This window comes from Strigops habroptila, chromosome 3 (genome assembly GCF_004027225.2).
Source record: "Strigops habroptila isolate Jane chromosome 3, bStrHab1.2.pri, whole genome shotgun sequence".
NCBI classification, from domain to species: domain Eukaryota; kingdom Metazoa; phylum Chordata; class Aves; order Psittaciformes; family Psittacidae; genus Strigops; species Strigops habroptila.
In genome coordinates, this window is record NC_044279.2 from 79,693,646 (window position 1) to 79,704,932 (window position 11,287).

The window sequence follows — 11,287 nt, forward strand, 5'->3', positions numbered from 1 at the left end:
CTTTCCTTCATCTGAGAGAGCTTTGAGGTGCTTCTTGGAGCTGTTTCGCTAGTCCTGGCTGCAGGTAACAAAACCGTTAAGCTTTGAGACTGAGTCTTAAGAGTTATTTTGGCCCTTTTTATAAAGCCCTGTTTTAAATTAGACTTTGGGAGGGTTGTCGGGTTTTTGTTTGTTTGCCTGTTTTTAAACAAAAGCCTTGCTTCCAAATAAAATAATCAACTCCCTTTGTTTTCAAAATGCTGAAAAGCAATACTTGGCTTTTGTGGATTATCTTCTCATTTCTTTAGCCATGACTTGTCCTCCAATATGGCCCCAGCTTGCCATTACACAAGTGCTATGTTTCTCAGTTAATCCATCCCAAAAGCCCTCTCTGCGACACTGCTGTTCCACTCCATATGAAGTGCTACATGTCTCATGAGGGACCCTGCCAACAGAAGCAACTCAGATCTGCCCTAACCTCTGATGGTTTGTGATTATAACATTTAGGGGGTGAATGCAGCCATCCTCATGAACATGAGGGACATACCCCCTTCACTCCACCCCACTGCTGCAAGAAGATGTGAGGCAGTGATGGATTTACCTTCCTCTGAAAACATAATGTATTCAGCATTGTCTGAAGTAATAAAATGTGAACCAATTCCTATTAAAGCAAATCCCACTCCCCTGCTCTAAGCCCTTTTCCTTACTTCTTCCCAGGAATATCCAAACTCAGGCAGGAATCCTGAGAGGAGCACTGTCACATGCAGAAAGGCTGCTACATTGCCTGCACGTCCACTTTTTGATATAAAAACCTAATGGTAACTCAATATGATATGTCTGTGCTGAAGTGCTAACAGGGAATCAAAGAGATTTAAAACGGAAAGGAAGACAAACCTTCCAAGGCCAGTAGAAATACTGGTTTTATCAAAACTTGTAGCTTTTAACTACGTAGAGTAAAACAGAGATATTTATTCAAGGTCCAACAATGAAGCCATTCAGTCAGAGACAGTAGATGGCAGTAAAAGATGGGGAATAAGGAAGATTAAACATGTAATCTGAGAACAGCAGGCAGGTTCTCATTTCAGTGCAGAGATGCACTGAATTTCTTATGCCTCATTCTTTTCTCCTTAGGTTCTTTGGACATGCAGCAAATGCCAATGTATCTGTACACTAAATTTATGTTTTCAGGGTTTAACCTCTCAAATAAGTTTCCCTAGAGAAGAGTTGCAAGCAAAATGCCTGTTCTATAGGTAGGATCACACACAAGCTGTTGAAAGTCAGCTCCCTCTCACTGAAGGTCCAGTAACTGGTGGGTATGATCCACAGCAGCTCATGGAGAGAGGGAAGACTACAGCCAGCTGACATGCAGATAGATAGCTGAAGTAACCAAGAACTCATTCGTCCACAGTAATGTCTGGTCAGCATTTGGATTAGCAAATTGAATGTGGCAAAGAAAAACCATCCCAGGACCTTGACCGAGTGTAGTGGTCAAAGCTCAGACTGTGCACTTTAATACAAAGCAAAACCTTGTACAGCAGAATACTGTGCAGTCCTGCATTGTGTGAGCTGAATGAAACTCTCGGCACTGTGGTCTGTATTAGTTGTGATGCCACCCTGCAACAACTGAGCACTTGGAACGAGATGATCTTTAAGGTCCCTTCCAGCCGAAACCATTTTATGATTCTATGATTCCCACCTGGGCATTAAGGGACATGACTCTCATCTGTCATGCTGAGAGGGGTGAAACATGGTAGCACGAATCTGCAGGGAGTTCTAGGACCCTGGTTCTGCGTCATCATCACATTATATCCTTAAGAAATATATTAAGCTCCATCCCAAAACTAGTTTGTTCTCCTCTTCCCTCCCATAATGTCCTCTGATTATCACCTGTAGTACCCCATAGGCTGCACTCTGCTCTAGCTATGACATATACTGTAATTCTATAAATTCAATGAACATAAACACATTATTATATAATATGTAAAATATAGAATTGATGTAATTATTCTGATTAAAATACCTTAAGAAGTCTAAATATAAATAATAAAAAGTCCAGTTCACATTGGAAGCAGGTTGACACTTCTTACGGAAAATGGCTTCTGACAAGTTAAAAATGAATTCACAGTTCTTCAAAATCTAAAACTTCTTCAGCAGATAAAACTTTTCAAAGAAACCTTTGCAATGAAAATAGAACCATTAATTGCACTGAAAAGTTTTCTCGCGGGAAAGCTGCTTAGTCACAAGCTGTATGTAACACCTAGAGGAAATAGCACCCTTAGCTGAGTCACCAGCAACCACAGAGACTCCTGGATTTTATATTCTGGGCCTGTCCCTGCTGAGAGTGTGGGATTCCTCATGTCATGGTCCTAGGAGGTTTTTAATTAGACTAACCTCACACACATTGTGTGAGGCTCAACTTAGTTTTGTGGCTTCTGCCCGAAACCCTAAAGGGATATGTGTTCTCTGAAGACTCTTCAACAAGGCCCTCTGGTAAGTCCCAATTTGTTTGGATTTGCCCTTGAAATGTACTATTGTTCCTTTTGTTCTGCTTTTCACAACTGTCACCATTTTAGAATCACAGAAAACTTTATGTGGGAAGGAGGTCATCTAGTCCTGCTCCCTGCTTAGCGCAGGGCTGACTTCAAAGTTTGATAAAGTCACTCAGATGTTCTTGTAGAGCTGAGAAATCTAATAAAATCCTGTAACTAGGACAACAGAAAAGCACATTGAATTGCAAGGAAACTCTTTGTCATGGCAATTCTTTAAGTGAGAGCTGAAGGTATTCACTGATACAGTGTTATTAGCAGAGAGTCGTGTGGCCCCTGTTACAGACTCTGTAAAGAACTAGTGTCAGCTGCACCTGTGATATGTATAAAGTATGACTATCATTTTGCATCATGCTTATGTAAAACTTAGGTTGCAGTGTATAAAGCAGCAATGCACTGAAATACCCAAACAGGTATTTAATGCCAGTAATAACAGCAGTAATGCCATAATGGCTGTTACCAGGTTCTGTTTGCTGTCTGGTGGGAAGGTGACTTTGCCTTGCCAGGTGCTTTCTGAAGTTAACTTTGGGGATCTGCATTTCTCTGGAGGAGTGTTAAAAATGAATACCAGATTGAGGTATGAATCACAGGAAACTCTTCTGGGGTTGGGCTGCAAGGTTTACATTTGAATTGGATCTGCCTGGGGATAACTTGACAGTGCTGGGACAAGGATTTTGATTCAATGCAAAATTGTAGCCTTAAGGTTGTATAAGTGGCTGGACAGCTGCTGGCAAAGGATATCAAAACCTTCTGGTTTCGATCTACATTTATATGTAAGCTAAGGAAACATACTTCTTCAATTTCTGTATACACAGAGCCATTCAAGTCTTCTGAGCTCTGCAACTAGTCATTTTTGTGGTCCCATGGTAAGGTTAGATTGTTCCTGACTTGGAAAGTGGAACGGAGAGGACAAGGAGCAGAGCTGGAATGGAGAGGTGGGGAAGAGAGCCCAGCAGGGTTGGATGTCCTCATCCTGCTGTTCCCTGAGGAGGGTGGCATCTGCTTCCCACTGGCACAATCCTGCAGGAGCAGCTCCCAAGCCCACCCTCAAGTACAGCAGCAGCAAGCCATGCTGCAGCAGGCAAAGGTCCCTGGCTATTGCTGCTCCAGTGCACACAGTAAATGTGTTGTTAGCATCTGAATATAGTAAATGCTTATTTTCCTTGTTTTTACTTTGGTGCTTTCTGCTGTGAGAAGCAAGGCATTGCATTCCTATGGGTGATAGAAATCTCTACCCAGGGGTACAGGACCACCTCCCCAGCATCCAGCATTGCCAAGACACGATTCATGGGTAGCAAGGCTGTTCCTCCAGTGAGCTCCAGCAGGCAGAGCATGAGCTGGTGAAATAGGATGTTGGGAGCCTTTGACAACCAGATTTAGCCAGATGCTCCTTGGCTTTCCTTCACAAATCCTACAGACCTCTGAGAAGGTTGTTGCTCCCCTGAGGGTGCAAGTCTCCGTATGAATTTATTACATCATGATATTTTCACCAAGATTTAGGCTTTCACTTAGAAAAAGTGTTATCTAGAAAAAGTGGTTTCTAAATGTTCTCTCTGAAAAGACGACATGGGGATCCCACAAAGAACTATATGGATAGGTTCAGTTGCTTGAACAGAGGCATGTACGTTCATCTGGGATGACCTACTACTTCTGACACAGCTCCAAGGGATTGCAGGCATTACACGGGACCTACAGGAGACCTTCTCCATTCTGGGGGGGGAGCACCTGGAGGCTAGAAGGAAGATCTAGGTGATACAAGATGGCTCTAGATGTTCATGTTTAGGCATCCTACCAGTAAACTCTGTACCAAATGGCTTTTCCATTCCATCAGGAGAAGGTGTTCAGGAAACAGTTAGCTTATTCAGAAATGAACAATTTGGCAGTAATCCAGTCCCTAGAAGGCTTTGTGCCAGGCTTTATTGCTGCTTCTAGCCTCTGACTGGCTTCAACCAAGCAGTACACCGCAGACAGCCACCTGACCATTGCGCTGTCTCTGGCCACCATGGGGTTCAGATGTCCACTTAGAAGTCTGGGAGCTGGGCTATGAGCCTGGCCATTTATTGCTCCATAGTTGAGGTATCTACAGGAACCCCTTTGCTGCAGCCACGACCCAGCCCCTTGTACCTGAGCTGAAGCAAGTAAGCTCTCAGTGACAAAGGCAGGTAGGAGGTGGAGGGAAAACGAAATGGCTAGAAATGGGAGGGGAAGGGAAGAGTAGAAATGGCAGAACTTTCCTGCATGTGAGTGCCGTGCAATCATCTGTTTGGTAACTACCACACCCTGCTATGTCCTAAAGCTATTTTTGTCTGAATGACACTTCTGTGCTGACTCATCCCAGTACTCAGCTTCTGACACACGCTTATGAACCACCAGGCAAAATATCCACCCATACTCATGCTTTATCTCCAGATCCACTGTTCTGCCTATCATGCAACAGTGCTTTAAAGCATGAAAGGAGCATAACAAGTTTTCCTCTTAACAAGACTCAATGCCATGCATGTACCTTGTCATCACAGCACAGTGGTATTATCCTGCAGCTCCTTAAATAATTAGGACATGCTCAAATGTTCTTAAAATTACAGTCAGTGTGGATGATACTGTTATTATCTGGAAGAGGTGGACTTCTGTGGCTCAAGCAATACAGCCTTAAGTCAGAGCAGCAACAGGTCACAGCAGTAAATTCAGGTTCAGGTACTGAAAGTCTACCCTGACTGCACCATAGTATTAGGAACAGCAATTGGGCTGAGAGGAAATAGAATATATCTCACAGAGCTTGAAAGTGATTTGGCAAAAGTATCTCACATTCAGTAAAATCATACTCAAACTGTCTTCCCTTTACCAGGTCTCACAGCGCAGAGTCGCTCCCTCCTGGGCCTGATTCGCTCACATTTAAAGAAGCCGCCAGTGGTGGTGGGTTTCCTGCCACAGTCTGTACACTGTAAATTGCCCAGCCTGATGCTCCCAAGTGTCAGAATTGAGCAGAGTTGATTCAATGGAATCATGTTCCCTGAGATACCATTTTGCTTGTTAGTTATGCTTGGTTTCTTTGACAGCATCCTTTCTGTCACCAAAGAAACTGCTACAGAATAGCTCCCAGTGATAAATCCTTTTGACTCTGATTTCTTTCTGTAACTGTTAGCTGCTAGTACCTGCTATCACTGTTATATAGCTTGTTTTATGTGGTAATTTGAAATATTCTCCTTGAGCAACTACAGCCTCCATGTATACACAGGAAATCATAGAATCATAGAATGGTTTGGGTGGAAAGGACCTTATGATCATCCTGTTACAACCCTCTGCCATGGGCAGGGATGCCTCACACTAGACCATGTTGCCCAACCTGCCCTTGAACACTGCCAGGGATGGAGCATTCACCACTTCTTTGGGCAACCTGTTCCAGTGCCTCACCACCCTCACAGTAAAGAACTTCTTCCTTATATCTAACCTGAACCTCACCTGTTTAAGTGTGAACCCATCACCCCTTGTTCTCTCTCTGCAGTCCCTGACAAAGAGTCCCTCTCCAGCATCCTTGTAGGCCCCCTTCAGATACTGGAAGCTGCTCTGAGGTCACCACACAGCCTTTTCTTCTCCAGGCTCAACAGCCCCAACTTTCTCAGTCTGTCTTCCTACAGGAGTTGCTCCAGCCCCTGATCATCCTCGTGGCCTCCTCTGGACTTGCTCCAACAGCTCCATGTCCTTCTTATGTTGGGGACACAAGAACTGCACACAATGCTCCCAGTGGGGTCTCATGAGAGCAGAGTAGAGGGGCAGGATCACCTGCTTGGACCTGCTGCTCACACTCCTTTTGATGCAGCCCAGGATACGGTTGGTTTCTGGGCTGCAAGCGCACACTGAAGCCAGGTCATGTTAAGCTTCTCATCAACCAACACCCCCAAGTCCTTCTCCGCAGGGCTGCCCTGAATCTCTTCTCCGCCCACCCTGTAGCTGTGCTTGGGATTGCCCTGACCCAGGTGTAGGACCTTGCTCTTCGCTTTGTTGAACTTCACGAGGTTGGCATTGGCCCACATTTCAAGTGTGTCAAGGTCCCTCTGGATGGCATCCCTTCCCTCCAGCGTATCAACCAAACCACATAACTTAGTGTCATCAGCAAATATCTATAAAAAATAATTGACTGGTTTGCTCCCTGGTCATCTTCTGTGTGATAGACCATCTTCTTCAGTGGTCCCTGAACATCCCAGCCTTGCACTAAATCCCATTTCATACACTCAGCTACAATCTCTCTCTGCTGAGTCATACTTCTACTGACCCATACTTCTACTAACTTTCTAGATAGGGTTTTTGATGACGTAAGGTTTTTTCCTCCAGGTAGAGGAAGAAACAAGCAAAAGCAGCTAGACCCTTCTGCAACAGGCAGGTTACAGTAAGAGGTGAAATTAAGAAGTTGTGAGTCTGCGATGTATTAAGTGATGCACCCAGAAGAAAAGGAATTACTTGTATCACTTGTCATCCTGCTGATCCACTTTCCTAGCTACTAAACCTTCCACATCCTAGATTCAACCTTCTCAACTGCTCCAACCCTACAATCTAGTCTCTCCAAGCTTCTGGACTTGCATGAGTCCTGTTTGTATTTGGAAAATTTTCTCTTACATAGATCCTTCACCCTCAGTTCATAAATTCTTTGCCTGGGAATACTTCAGAGATAATCCAGTGAGATTAGTACTTAATTCCTGTAGGGCTTCAGAGCAACCTAATAAATTTAATTATGGGCTCAGTAAAGCCCTACTCCCAGTTTTTCTCACAATTCATTTTTGCTGTGTTTAGAGGTCATCACTGACTACACCACTGTGCCAGCTGAAGATCAAGTGTAATTGGTCTTTTTCACTTCCATTTTTTCCCCTAATCTATTACCGCTCAGCTTCTTTCTTTTGTCTTAACAGACTCCCGCTTCTTAGAACCCATGAGAAACATAGAAACTAGAGTCAGGATTGGCCAAACATACTGCTTGCCATCCTTCTCACTTCAGATGCCACTGCCCTGACATATACAAAAGTGCCACTGGCTTAAGCAGGATCACACCTACCTTGTAAAATGGCACTTCTCAGACAGAAGACTGCTGAGTATCAATTCCATCTGCTGGTCCAAATTAGAGTCATGAATTGAAATGAGAAGGGTTGCTTTTATGAGAAGATCACATTAGATGTCACCTCCTTGGGACTGATTCCCTATATTATTTTCAGTTTTAACATTTTTTCCCCATGGAAATGAAGAGACTCAGTGGATACAGCCATACCTCTTATCACTGGGAAGCCATCCAGACATTTCACTGTTGAGGCCAGCTAGAAATAGTCCACTTAAAACTCCAAACAATCAGACATGTTTTTTGCTTCACATGTGCTTTCTTTCATGAGATAACAACATCATAAAAGAATGGATGTAAAACCAACCAGCAAGAATCTGTTTCTCTTCATTTACCCTTCTTCTGAAATGATAATCTTTTGGGAAGCAAAAACATGAATTATTGGTTAAAGAGGTTCAGTCCAGGTCACCAGCATTTCTTGATGTTCTTCACCTTGTGATCACTCTAACAACAGACCTCCTGGCTGCAACAGCAAAGCCTGTGTTTTGCCCTTCTTTATGGCCCCACAGAGGACATCCACGTGGCCTTCCTCACAGGTCTCCCAAATGAATCCCTCCAGGTGACAAAACTACATCTGAAAGGCATCTCACCTCAGGACTCTGTCCACCTTTCCATCCTTGCTTCTTCCACAGCCCTCCTACTTCCTCTCTGAAAAGTTCAACCATGTTCTGTGGAGATGGTGGAGAATGAGGAGGAGACCACAAGTGCTGTGCAAATGCCCGCCACACAGTGGAAATGAAACCTTACTTGCAATGCATAGTTGCACAGTCCAGAAGGAGCTATATGAGAATGCTCTGGAGATCGGTTTGTCCTCTTAAGTTTCACAGAGGATTAATAAGATGCTCATTTGAAATACAGCTATAGATAGAAAAAAAAAAAACCCTCCACAACCAAAACCAAACCAAACCAAGAAAACCCCCAAACTATTAAAAAACTCTGAATTTAAAGAACATTTTCCAAGTTGTGTGTTTACATGATGTTGTGAATGAACTCACACAATACTAGCAAACCAGATGCCAGCTTTCTAGTCCCTAGAAACTCTCTTTTGCTCTGAATGATTATAGAACCATTTGCTACTCGGCCACTTCTCCCAGGGGTTGAGGGGAATTTGACCTGTTTTTTATACTGGGTTTTTTGTTGGGTTTTTTTTTGACAGACAAAGACACAGTATATTGTGGTTTTCTTCTGTACATTAGATACCTGTATAATCAAGCATAAAGTGAGGGTTACTGCTTCACCGCCAAAGGAGTGCCAGGCAGGAACTGCCGAGAGCTGAAAACTCTAAATTTCTTTAAAATAACCCCAAGCCATTACTGCCCTGTACTAAAAAGCCTATAGTGGTCTTACAGCTCAAATGCATCTTTATTAACCTTAACTATACTTCTCGCATGCTCACATTAGCAATGAGTAAAAGGGTTTGCTGTACCTAAAAGCACTTTTTTCAGGGTATGCTTTCAAACATTCAGCTGGACAACAGGCGACGAGAGCTGTCTCTGAAAAACACCCTCGCTTCTGTTCTTGTGCTGAAATTGGTGCCTTCAGTTTCTTTGCAAGCACAGTAAAGAGCCTAAGTATTGAGAGGTTTCAGTCGCTGGAGGGCAGCAGCAGCTGGGCCTTAACACAGCAACAGCTATGTGAAAATTTGCTGAAAAATCTTCACAATTTGCAGTTTAGCTTCAGGAAGATGCTCTGGAATAATGACCATGGTGTGCTCAAACTCAGCGTCCCTCCAAAATACACTATGTTGGCGTTCACTTTCAGGAAAAACTGCATAAAGAGCTACAATGAAATCAATACCATCAACTAAAGTGATTAAATACTTCAAAAGCAGCATGGCCATTGTTACAAAGCAAGCAATCAGGGCAAGGCTTAAGGAAAGTATTTCAAGAAGCCTCCCTCCTAATTTTTTCCTTCCTAAACTATGGGAGGCCAAGCACCCCAGTAAAGTAGAAATAAGCAATCCTACAAACAGTTTAAAACCTGTCCAAGCAAACAAAAATAGAATTTATACTTTGGCAAATACGTTAGAAAACCACAAATAAAATCTGGAGGGGAGAAGATTCACCAAAACCTTCCTTGTGGGGTAATGGGTTTAAACTTCAACAGGTTAGATATAAGGAAGAAGTTCTTTACTGTGAGGGTGGTGAGGCACTGGAACAGGTTGCCCAAAGAAGTGGTTAATGCTCCATCCCTGGCAGTGTTCAAGGCCGGGTTGGACAGAGCCTTGGGTGACATGGTTTAGTGCGATGGGTCCCTTCCTGTGGCAGGGGGTTGTAACAGGATGATCTTAAGGTCCTTTCCAACACAAACCACTCCATGATTCTATGAGATTACCTGATGATTTTCTTTCAGATTGAAGAGTAAGGAATCCTCCCTGAGGGTCTGTAGGGCCAATTAATCATGCTTTTTTAAAGAAAACATTAAAAAAAAAAAAAGACAAAAGTGTGGTAAAAATAAAAAGGAACTCCAAGCCCGTATTGTGGAGGAGGTTGGAACATCACAACTGGGGTGCAACAGAAGACCTGTCTCAAACTGAGGTATTAGTTGATGAGATTTTAGTATGATATAAGGAGAAGAGCAAACATGGCTTTTAACAAGGGCAATCACGGTTCATCAATGTGATGGAACTCTGTATAGGCAATGGTGATCTGATTCACATAGTACTTCTGGATGTCTTTAAATGTTTACAAGGAAAGCGCTTGGAGTGTCCCAAAGAAAAGAGAAATTACATAAAATAGTAGTTTTCTGTATTATTGTCTAGTTAAGACTAAGAAATAAAGAGGACAAATAAACTGTTTACTTTCACAAAGGAGGAAGGTGACTATTTATGTCCTAAAAGGAACTTGGCTATAGCCTGTTGTGTTTTATGTACTCGTGAATAATCTTGCAAAGTGTGTACAGGGGAGGGTGAAAAATCTGCTGATACTGAATTGCTTAGGACCATAAAACCAAAAGCAGACTGTGAAGAGTTGAGAAACAGTAAGACAATCAACCAGCAGATATTCATTCCTTCTTTATTTAAAAAACGCAGAGGTGCACATCAAGAAAACCAATCATACACATACAGACTGATCAGCTCTGAACTAGCAGTGGCCAAATAGTTTAGACCAGCAAGATACTGGTCTAAACACACTTGTCTTACAGGGACAGTAAGGGACGTTTCTGGTTAGCAATTCTAGCATACATGAATTCAGCAGGTGGCAGGGCCAAAATAAACAAAAGCAGGGGATTTTTCAGTGTTGTTAAACTAAATTGTCAAACACATGGTCAAAGGTTGTTGTACAACCCCAAAACTTTTATTTACACAAGAGAATTCAGTAAACTCAAATTCCTTAGAGGATTAGTAGACAGGAATATGCAAATCTTGATATGGAAAGTCACTAATAGATTGCCGAGAGTTGGGAGGTAGGACCAGAGGTAGTATCAGTGTATGACTGCCCCCCTCTTATTTTTTTCTTTCCATAGCTGCTTTTGGCCACTAAGTGAGAAAGCATACCAATAGGATAGGTAGATGTACTATCTGCCCTTGTACACAGCCTGCTGTATACCAAAAGTACATTAATCAATAATGGCTATGGACCAGTTGAATGAAAATGCAGCCCTGAATGAGGAATGTCATCACCAGCTCGGATCAGAAAATAGCCCTGTGCAAAACAGACTTTTT